The 10,901-nt window shown below is 34.7% G+C and overlaps 1 pseudogene; it reads right to left on the bottom strand.

Moving 5' to 3' along the window:
- Positions 1 to 3,048: 3,048 nt before the first annotated feature.
- On the bottom strand, positions 3,049 to 5,286 carry LOC108965156 (annotated as a pseudogene).
- Between the last annotated feature and the right edge of the window lie 5,615 nt (positions 5,287 to 10,901).

Consider the following 10,901-nt stretch of genomic DNA (forward strand, 5'->3'; position numbering starts at 1 on the left):
ATAGATGTTGCATATTTTTGGTGAGCTGCTTAAACTTACTGTCGCCTACAGTGTCGCTCAAATATTCTACGTTTCAGTACCACTTAAAAAAGTTACAAACATACATRYATRCATACATACAAGTGAAGCTACTAAAAAAGCGCATTAAAATAATCTACGTTTCAGTACCACTTAAAAAGTTACAAACATACATACATACATATATACCTACATACATACATACATATATACATACATACATACATACATATATACAAGTGAAGCTAATAAAAGCGTATTAATAACGTTGAATTTAACAAAAAACGAAGGGTAGTTATAAAATTAAAAAATTTTTCATTTTAAATATTATTTGGTTGTGTTGAAGAGCTTTTGGGAATTTTCTTAGGTCATCGATTAAATTATAATTATAAGCTTTGTAATTAACGTTTCTCCCTGCTTCCATATACAAATATACATAGGCAAAATCAGTTTTCATTCAAGTTGTCTGTCTTAGACCGGAATACCTACAATCGGTTAAATGCTTTTGCTGTAGTCTTGTAATGATAGTTTCGTCATCTGGCATATACCCTGTCAAGACATCTTTAAGCTCTTTTAGTGTGAATTGAAAATCATTATTATATTCGGTGTAATTGAAAATCCCTAACATAGCTTCTGTAACTTGATTATCTTGACGAGGTTTCTCAAGGGCCGAAAAGTTTGTAAAGCAAACAGCATGGTACTTCGCTTCAGCAGGTTTTTCACCAATTCTCCGAAATCTTCCCCACGTTCTTCTGCGTTTTGATAACAGTATCTTTGAACTCAAGAGTGCTCACATTTTTTATCTTCCGCCTGTATTTTTCTCATTTCTTTTTTTCTGCAGACTCATCAGCAAGAGGTTATAGTTTCTCCTTCTCATTGTTTCCGTTTTGCTGCTTGGTTACAGTTTTTACTAATGTAAAAACTTCGGCACTTTTCATGCACTTAAACGTAGGTTACTGATTTTAAATAATCAATTTTTCCGTCGTTTTGTTCGACACTTGCAGTTCGTAGAGATTTCATACCGCGCACTACTTCAATAAGCGATTCACCTCCCGAATTTGGCTTATTACATAGAAAACACAAATCAGCCATAGTTTTTGAAATTGTACGTCCGTAGTTTACCAAGATACGATTCAAACTAAAACAAAGAGAAGGCGGTCGTAACAATACATCTTGAACATCTGTCCCTACTGGCTATAAGCAGAAAGGTCCGTAGTGTATAATAGGGCATGTATAATTTCCAGGTATAATTTTTGACGTAGTGGAAGGATTTTAAAATTTACAGATTTTAAAGGAGATGCACTTAATTATTTTCTGTTTAAAATCTCATTAGTGTTAATGGGAATATAATTATATTATGATTTAAGTTTTCCCCTTAATTATTTTTTAATTTTTGGAAACGGTGATCAGTATGATTGAATAGATATAGATTTAAGGCATGAAGAAAATGATAAAATAAAATAAAATAGTTAATAAAAACTTACAAATATATATATTGATTAATCGATAGTTCATCAACTATATATGACGCGTTTTTGACCGGAGGCACCGGTTGACCTGAAGTGATGCTGTGACCGCGCGCTCTCCGCTCTCTATCTCGAAAACGATTCACCGTATGAAAAATTCTTTCCAACAAAATTATAATTAATTATTATTTCCCATAGGAAATAAGATATTTACAAAAAAAAAGCGCAAAAAAAAACGATTTTTGTGACCTTTGACCTTGAAATTTAATAGTTGTGTACCCCCCACGATATGTAGGTTTTTAGACAACTTTTATAGTGTCAATATACAAGTATTTACTGACTTACAGCTGGGTATCTCGAATTCCGAGATTCTTACCTAATTTAAGCTTAAATGATTGGACGTATACGGGTAAATTTTTCCCATGCTGTTCTTCGAGTGTTCCGGTATGTGAGAGGATCGCCGTATTTCTCGCAGATGCTGGAGAGTGTCCAAGAGAGACTCTGTGTGTTGTTTGGCTGATAATCGTTGATTATTGGAGTTACGGCAGATTTTAAATTGTCACTGAAGCTGCTATGTACAGAAGGAATTGAAATGTTGACGTTAGAATTAACAATAAATTCTGAATCTCCGATACCAGAAACTACTAACGACGATTTAGATTTTTTAATTTGTAATTGATTTGCTAATCTCGTCGTTATAAAGTTGAGTTGTGAAGCAGAATCAAGGGTCGCGCGACATGGTGTTAGCGGTCCGACGCTGTTGCGAACGAAAACAATAGAAGTTGCAAGAGGTACATATACAGTTGAAAAAGAGCACGACTGAGGTGAAAGGGAGCGACTTTTTGTGATGAGGACAGCTGGCTGTGATGGACCAGGTGTGGTTTCGGAAATACCAGTTACGGCTTGGTGGACTAGAGTAAAATGCAGCAGGGTATTGAGCAACAACGACATGTCGAAGACTTACATTGCTGCACTTGATGTCGTGGTTTTAGACATTTTATGCACAGATGTGCTCTTTTGGCTTCCTTCCACCTGTCGCTTGGACTCAAACTTGCGAATAGTAGGCACGTGTACACAACATGGTCATGTTTCTAACAATTTGCACAGCTTTTGGTGGAAGTCTTGGAAACAACAAATGCATTTTTACGATTCTTTGTATTGCTCACCTGTATGCTGGAGTTTTTGTTACCATAGCATGAGTCACATTTTCTAATGTTTGACATCTCCTCTGCAAGAACGTAGCCATGTCCGTCCAGGTGGGCAACTCGTCAACTGGAACCTTTCTTCCCACAATGCGTGTGTTTCGGGATCCAATTTCTGTGCAGCGATATACTGAAGCAAATAATCAGCAGATTTGTTCGAACGTACCCAACGAATGCAAGGCTCGAACATGCGATACTAATTTGTCCACCAGCGAACGCAACTCTCCAGATTTCTTGTCAGTGCTCTCCCTCTGCAATCCGAATAGCTCTTGAATGTCTGCCTGAAAGACCAAACGTCAATTAATGAATTTTTGACTAAGTAATTTCATAGCAACTGTGTAGTTTTCGTCACGCATTTCAAGTTATTGGATAGTATCCAGTGCAGTTCCCTTAAGGCATGTACGAAGATGCTAAAATTTTTCCAAATTTTTCAATTCTGTGTCATCGTGTACTATTGTTTGAAACATGCCGAAAAAGTTCGGCCAATCTGTTTACGCTACTTCAAATGACGGTAGCTGCAACTGCGGCAGACGAGACTTTGATTGCTTCATCACAGTGACCGGTGGGTGCTCCTGTAAAGGTTGAGTAGGTGACATTACTTGAGGATCCAACTTATTTAATTCCCTCGTGAACGCTAACTTAACTCTGATGAAAGTCGGAGCGAATTTATCGCGAGTGCTAGTTTCAAGCTCATCAGGGTCCTTTTGATCCTATTGTGATTGCGTTAATTCGAATTGAACATGAATACGATCGAGCTGTTCTGATCTGACTGACAGCTCTGCATGTTGGATGGAATTAAATTCTTCCATACCAAGTGGTGTTGAATTTATGTAACTTGCGTAACATTGCTTCACTTTTTATTTAACTTGTATCTCCGCTCGAATGTTACGAGGTAACTGTTTGCACGGCAAACTGTTTATATTAATACAGAGTAATGAAACTATTTAACTAAATTAACAGTTGAAGTTCGCGATTTGTACACCGTTTATTTCTGCACGGCAAAATAGAAGCAAAACCACGAACAACAAAACTATTAACCGCGATGAGTTAATTGTAGGATCTGGTGATCTGTACACAGTATTGCGAAAGGAGCAACAAAGTATGCAATCTAACTGCACGCGGTATCACGTCGCGGTCACCAACGAATGTATGTTGTCGCTCATGAATTTTTGCGCTCGAACGAATAGCGATGAAAAGCTAAATTGTACAAAAAAGCCAAATGTGTGTTCTTTAGTTCACGTTATAAAAGCGAATGTGATTTATTTAAACAATTGTTACATCTAATGTATGACAGGATTGCAGAGTGTAAAAATAATCAGAATGAATAATCCACCAACAATTAATTTTACACACAATTACAAAAATTTTAATTTTTTTTTTCAATATTATCAGTTTTTTTGGGGATCATCTGGGGATCTGAGGTCATCGAAATTGCCCCAGGTGTTTTTAAGATATAAGCTTTGTAATTAATTTTTCTTTCTTCTCAGATACATACATATACAAATTTACGTTAACAGAATCAGTTCTCATTCAAGTTATGAGGTATGTAATATCATTACGGATTGAATATGTAGACGGAAATGGAAACAGCGGTAAGATTTTAGTATGGAAATAATTTATGATTTAATATAAAACAGTAATGTTAGCCTTAAATTAGATGCTCTAATTCTATAATAGGGACCTAGGGGAATAATAACACCATTTAGTTTGAGATAACGAAAAAAAATTAAATTAATTAAAAAAAAAAGTAATATTTGTAGCCCTCAAGTGGAGGTTATTAATACCATTTTCAAAAATTTTAGTTTATCAAAGTAATCATCCAAAATTTAGTGATTCTCATAATAAACCTTTGGTACATAACAACAAACTTCATCGGGAACTGTATCTTCTGTTAATTTCCCTAGTTCGTCGGAATCGGTCCATGTGTTCTTAAGTTAGACGTTGAAATTCACGTCACCTTCTTTTACCTTATACATGTTTAGACAATCTTATTAATTTTGTACGTAATTTGTCTTTCTCAGGTTGAAATATCTACAATGAAGGAAATGGAAACTACGATAAAATATCTTTCTAAATATGTATCCTATGGAAATATTTCACCTTTTCTATACTACGAATACCAAAGAATAATGTTAACATATAAATGGCAATAAACCACAGCATAGGTCGGATTCTATCGAAATCTTTCAATCCAATTAAATAAGCTCATTCATTAAACTGAACTCACTTCTGTGAAATAACTTTTTGTTAGCAACTTCACAAGAAAATAATTTGAAAACGTTATCATATTTGTCCAGTTGTGATCAAGCTAAAAGCTTTGTATTTATCTTCATTCTCTTTTCCATATGTATGCATGTACATACAAAGTGCGATCCAAAGTAAACGGGACAAGAAAAAATAGAGCAGTTTTTTTTATCGGCAAAATTAATTTATTTTATTCAAAACAATCTCCTTCTTCAATACATCTTTTTGCGCGGTCCAAAAGCACGACAAACGAGTGTTTTATCTCGTCGGCCGGTATGGTTGCCAGTATGCCGGTGCAAGATTTTTAGAATGGCCTCTACGTCTGCATAACGTTTTCCTTTCATAGGCAAATACATTATTTCGAAAAGCAAGAACTCGCACGGTCCCATATCAAATGAATACAGGGAGTGGAGTCACAAGATGTCTGTCGAATGTTGTATTCTGAGCTATTATTGGTCGTCAGTCAGTTTGTACGCAACAAGCCAAGTACACACCTTTTGTAAGCCCAAATGTTGGATCAAAATACAATAATTCGATATTTTGGAGATGTCCAATTCCATTTTCATGAATTCCAATGATTATTTCGGCTGATTTGTTTCATCAATTGAAACGTTTTGGTTAAAGTTTTGCCAATTTTAAAACAAAATTTAATGCTGGCTCATTTTCGCTCCCATTATATAAACATACTAGCACCTAAAACGCAATAACTTCACTTCCAATCAATGAAATGTCATTAAATTCTCACTGGACAATCGATAAAGATTCTAAAAAACCTTATATGATTAGTTTGATTTTTAAAATTCTATAAGGTTGAATTTAACAAAAAACTGATAAGTTATAAAATTCACAAAGTTTTCTTTTTAAATATTACTTGGTTGTGTTGGAGAGCTTTGGGAATTTTCTTAGGTCATCAAAATCGGTATAAGTGCTCTTAAATTATAGTTATAAGCTTCGTAATTAACGTTTCTCCCTTCTTCCATATACAAATACACATAAGCAAAATCAGGTATTCAAGTTGTCTTTCTTAGCCCGAAATGCCTACAACGACGGTAAATAATTTCGAAGTTATGAGTTATGTAATATCACTACGAATTGAGTATGTAGACGGAAATGGAAACAACTGTAAGTTTTTATTACAGAAAAAAACTAGATGCTATAATTCTATTCTAGGAACCTAAGGCAGTAATGTGAACATTTAATTTGAGATTACTAAGTCATTTAAAAAAATCTAAACTAATAATTGTGGACGGCGATTAGAATATATTAATTTCGTTTTAAAATCTTCTAGTGATTCATAACACAAATCTTATAGACGAGAATGGAATCTAGGGTACATTGTTTTAATTATAATCTGTTTATGATGGACATTTTTATCTTTTGTTATTAATATTTAATATTAAATATTTATAATTATTTTTATTAAACACTATAGGACCTGTCCACGCTTCACTGTGGCTGATACATAAATATACTACCATCTATATAATTTCTATTAGTTGGATTATAATTATAAATAAATGAGATTCTGTGAAGCAACTCGTGTTAGTTAAAAAAAAATTTATCATAGAGCATTTCGTGTGTTATAAAATTATACTAAGAAAAGATATTTGCTAAGGTTAAAGAGGCGAAAGCTCTGTGCAAAGTGGGTGCCTCGCAAGTTCATAATCCAACAAAACCAACGAATAACTGATTCTGAGAAATGTTTGAGTGTTCTCTAATCGGAATAAAGCCGAACTTTTTCGTCGGTGATAGAAACATAGTTACATGACATTAGTATTTTGGGATGCACGTGGTATAATACATACTCCTGTCTCTTATACACATCTAGATGTGTATAAGAGACAGATCCAACAAAACCAACGAATAACTGATTCTGAGAAATGTTTGAGTGTTCTCTAATCGGAATAAAGCCGAATTTTTGCGCTGGTGACAGAAACGTGTCTCCAACGTTTCCCACTGGATTCCAGTCGACAGTCATTATAGTGGACTGCACATGTTGAACCGGTTTTCAGGCGTGGAAAGACGAAAAAGGTAGCTGGAAAGGTTATGGCACCAATATTTTGAGATGCACGTGGTATAATACGCACTCAGTGACTGATTACTGAGCCAGTTATAACCTATTTCACTACATACTTGATTGCACTACTTTCCTACTATTCCAAATACATAGCAATAGTATTAGTTTTTAGGAAGAATCTGTTTAAATTTGTACGCGTATATTCAAATGATTTCTACAAATATGAATTTTTAACAAATGCTTATAATTTGAAATATAATTTTTGTATTTATGAGTTGTATTGGATTCTAACATAAAGAAATGAAAAATAGCTTATGTCCTTACCCTGGTTCTAAGCGACATACCTCCCCACTAATTTTCAGACAAATCGGTTCAGCCGTTCTTGAGTTATAAATAGTGTAACTAACAACAACTTTCTTTTATAAATATATATATTAATTTACCTGTAACTGGATTTATCATCTTAATTGAAAAATGATATTGTAAGGCATCACATGATCGATGTGTTTCAGACACACGCTGAAGTTGATCAATCCGCCGAAGTGAACTATGTCTCGGTTTTCTAAATTTCTCTCCCGACGACAATAGCCACTTCATCAATTGTTGGCGCATTAAAACGTCCAGCATGTTGTCCTGCAGGCGCCTTATCGGCTCTGATGATAATTTTATGATTATCTGATATCATGCGGTCTAATGCAGTTGTGAATAATGCAAGTAATTCATTGTGTTGATGGAAAAATTTTTGAGGTTGTTTCATAATGGAACTTTTCACTGAGTTGTTGTGTGCGCAATGCTGATCGACTGCTCTTGCTGAATGGCCCATAAAATATATATGAAAAAATGTATAGTTCGATGTTATTTGACCTTGAATCTGCCAGAATATAAATATGTAGTTAGGTAATTGTATAGCAAATTGTTTGTACCACCATGTGTCTCGTAAAATTCTACCAAAATACTTTTTAGATCATTTCAAATTAAAACTAAACCTCAACATTGAACAGTAGCCTTCTATGGCAGCTTTTGGTAGAAGGCTTTACCAAGTATTGGAACACTTTGTAAACACATCTACGCAACGTGGCTCAACATATTTTGCAACAGCTGAATGGTTTCAAAAACTAAAACTGTGTCGAATACCTTTTGTTGCGCCGAATAATGTCAATTAAAAGCAATTATTGTATTGCTGGAGATGAGTCAAAAAATTATTAGAATCTGGAACCGGAAACCAAAGAAGGTAGTGGCTTTGGTGGTTGTACCAATGACGTCAATTTGACTTGGCCGCTGGCACAACACAATGCAGGGGCTTCGTTTTTGAATTTCAATGCATTGCAATGTGGACGCACAATATTAATTAGTCCAATAGCAACAATTTGCTCCGAACTGTAATCAATTGCCACATTATAACAGAATGCAGCTCTGTGGGGATTAAACACAACATTTCGATGTTGATTTAGAATCCTTTGTAGTTCACTTTGCGTTTCGCGTTGCTCATTTGTTTGATTTGCTCTTATATTTCTTTCACATGCACATTTGAGTTGTGCGGCATAAGTTTGTACGTCTGGTTGGTGGCATTGTTAAAAACGAAAATCCTACTGAAAATAAAAAGATCTCATATTTTTCTCTATTTAACCATGTATACCAAATTGTAATATTGTTTAGTCCAAAAAAGTTGCCAAAAATTTATATAAGGAATTGACCTTACCGTGATTAATAAACACTTATTAGCAAACAAACAAAAAAAAAACAACTTCTTAGTCTTTACAACAAAACGAAATTTATCAAAAACTTAATATAATTTACAAGAAAACAGATTACCACAATTTTTTTTTTTTTGTTTTTTTGTTCAATTGAATGACGTTGACATTTAAATTGAATGACGTTGACACTTAAATTAAATTACGTTTGCATTCGTTACGCGCGTTTTTAAAAATTTGCAAAATTAAATGTATATTTTTCAATCTTTTTGAGAGATTTTCTTAATATTTACAGAGTATTAGAAAACAAAAAAAAAAAAAAAAAAAGAAAATCAGCCAAATCGGTTCAGCCACTCGCGCGTGATGCCGTGACAACGGAAAACGGGTTTCATTTTTAATATATTAATAAATTTAACAATTTTCTTCAGGTTTTTTTGTAGAATTTTTGGGGATTATCTGGAGATCTGAGGTTACCGAAATCGCACCAGGTGTTTTTAAGATATAAGCTTTGTAATTAACGCCTCTTTTTTCTTCTATATACAAATTAACGTAAACAAATTCAGTTTTCATTGACATTTCCTTTCTTAGACCGAAATACCTTGCAATAAAGGTAAATAATTTCGATGTTACAGATTGAACATGTACACGGAAATGGGAAAAACGGTAAGATTTTTTTTACGGAAATAAGCTAGCTAGCTTTAAACTACGGAATATATGTGGGAGTCTATGGTGAATGGGCATTAGAAAAAGACGAAGATTAGCGAAAACGGCAAGGAGAGATATAGTTGAACCGCGACAGCCAAAGTAAAGAGACGTGCGCACTGAGTTCCACAACTATTAATAAAACTACACTTATTATATGAACATATTATTATATAAACAATAAACCTAAATCTATTTCATAAACAATAAACCTACATTTTGGGGGCTCGCCCGTGTTTGTGTGGAAAAATGGCTTGTCTAAAATTTAATTTGTGGAAATCTGCATTTGTGTAAAAAACCAAGCATAGTAGCTTTGCATAAATTTGTGTTCGGGTGCGACGGTGACCGAAATAATCGAAAGCGGTTGCGCGAGTTTATTGGTTTTAATTTCGCAGAGCAGAGCGCGGAGTATGTTGAAAAAGTTAACTACATTGAGAACAATTTAACGCAAGCAGATCTGGTGTCGATTTGCAATGTCTTGGGCATGAGGCATAATAGTGAGCAATTAGCTGGTAATATTTTTCGCAATTTGCAAGAGGGCAATTTGTTGAAATACGACGTAAGTGACGACGATGTTTCAAACGACGAGTTGGATGACGAAACCGACAACGAGGCATACGAAGATGTAAGAAGCACAAATCAATCAGTCACATCAAACCAACGTTCAACACCAAAGAGGCAAGCGCAAGACAGAGCAAAACGATATAGCGCAAGCGTYAACGACGACAGAGGCCACAGCGTTAGACGAGAACGTTGTGAGCAGAACGAAAGCGATATAATGACGACGACACGCTTTGCAACAAACTTTCGCGACGTAGAAGACAGCATTTCTAACTTTTATGGTACTAATTATATGCCTGTTGAAGTGTGGGTGAATGAATACGAAGAACAATCTGAATTAATCATCAATCTGGGATGATTTTCAAAAGTTTATCTTCGCAAAAAAGGCATTAAAGGGAATTGCGAAATTATTTGTAGCAAGCGAACGAGGATTGAATTCATGGAACGCGTTGAAAACAGCGCTGCTAACAGAATTCAAGTCCACTGTAAACAGCAAGCAGATACACGAATTGCTCGCTCAGAGCAAACAAGGTAAAGCCGAAGATGTTTTTGAAGAGTGAGTCTATAGTGTGTGTAGAGGAAAATTCAAAGAAGAAGTTAAAAGAATTGCTTTGTTTTAATTGTGGTGAAAAGAACACGTTTCAAAGAATTGCCAAAATAAAGAAAAGGGCGGAAAATGTTTTGAGTGTAACTCGTACGTAAAGAAAAGAAGTGACCCAGTCAGAAAAGTAAACACAATTGATGCAAAGAGCAAATAATGCATAAGACGGAAACATTGGTGGTTGTAATTATTTGGCTCTGTTTGATACAGGCAGTAGTGCGAATATTATGAGCAGTGAAATTTATAATAAATTAATCAATCCACGGTTGAACAGTTTCTCAGTACAATTGACAGGTTTTGGCAAATCAGCTAGTGTTAAGCCGTTTGGCCAATTAATGCAAACCATTGTAGTAGATACTGAAAATTTTGACTTACTTCTTTATGGTGTGCATGCAAATC

This window comes from Bactrocera latifrons, unplaced genomic scaffold (assembly GCF_001853355.1).
Source record: "Bactrocera latifrons isolate USDA-ARS-PBARC rearing strain unplaced genomic scaffold, ASM185335v1 scaffold_1350, whole genome shotgun sequence".
In the NCBI taxonomy this organism is placed as follows: domain Eukaryota; kingdom Metazoa; phylum Arthropoda; class Insecta; order Diptera; family Tephritidae; genus Bactrocera; species Bactrocera latifrons.